Source organism: Cicer arietinum, chromosome 3 (genome assembly GCF_000331145.2).
Source record: "Cicer arietinum cultivar CDC Frontier isolate Library 1 chromosome 3, Cicar.CDCFrontier_v2.0, whole genome shotgun sequence".
In the NCBI taxonomy this organism is placed as follows: domain Eukaryota; kingdom Viridiplantae; phylum Streptophyta; class Magnoliopsida; order Fabales; family Fabaceae; genus Cicer; species Cicer arietinum.
The window spans coordinates 46,819,362-46,820,507 of record NC_021162.2 but is presented as its reverse complement, the minus strand read 5'-3'; positions in this window follow the sequence as shown (position 1 = coordinate 46,820,507).

Genomic DNA, 1,146 nt, shown 5'->3' with positions numbered 1-1,146 from the left:
AAAAAAAATAATAAGAAATAAAAATAAAGGAAACTGAAAAGAAATGAATTGATGGTTATAAAAATCGATGCAACGATGATCAAAATAAATGAAAAAAAAACCGAAAAGAAATTGATTGATGGTCATAAAAATCAGAATAATGGTGATCAATTGAATAGAAAAGAAAACCGAAGAAATGAATCAATGGCAACAAGAATCGGTATAATTGTGGCCAATTAAAGGAAAAGAAACCGAAAAAAATAGATTAATGGTAATCAATTGACAATTATTCTTTTGTCTTTTGAAATCTATACCCAAAAGTCTATAAATAGTCGTCCACAAGAAGACGAAAGGGGGCACAATCGGAAACACAAATTGAGAGCACAAAAAAAATAGAGAGATTAATTAGAAAAAGAGAAGAAGATAATCTGATCTTGAAATAATCAGTCTAGTAAGGTACCATTTTCTTATTCTTTTCTCTATTCTGCTTACTAGTATTTTTTTCTTTTTGTATTTTTTTAAATATATATATTGTTTCTCTTTCTTTTTTTTTTGTTTATAAAAAATAAACGCATATGTTAAGCTTTCATTTTATTTTTTAAATCGTTTAATCCTAAAATTATTTCCTTTGCAATATAAAATAATAATAAAAAAATGTAACTAATTGATGTATATAGATCAAGAAAACAAATTTTGTCATATTGTAATGTAATAGAAACTTCATAATACGTCTTTATCAAATAAATAAAAAATTATAATTACCCTTAAGATTAGAATTAATTGTTGTCGCCGCCGGATGAAATTCATCCTCGCTCGCTGCACCATATTATTCACTTTCAATCGTTAGTGGCCTTCGTGTCGCGACAGATCCGACAACGTACGAGCAAATTATTTAATAGATTATTTCACCGTCGTGTCCATATGTCTCGTCCACATACCGCCACGTTACGTTTTTTTCTTTAAATTAATTATTTTTTTCCTCTTTACTTTAAAATAAACAAAGACTATTATTATTATTATTATTATCATATTTATCATCATTATTATTATTATTATATTTTTATTTTTATTTTTTAATACATATATAAAAAATAATAATAATAAAATCAGTCAACACACAAATATTTTCTACCTAAGAACTACGTGTGTTTTGATTTCCCTATTGCA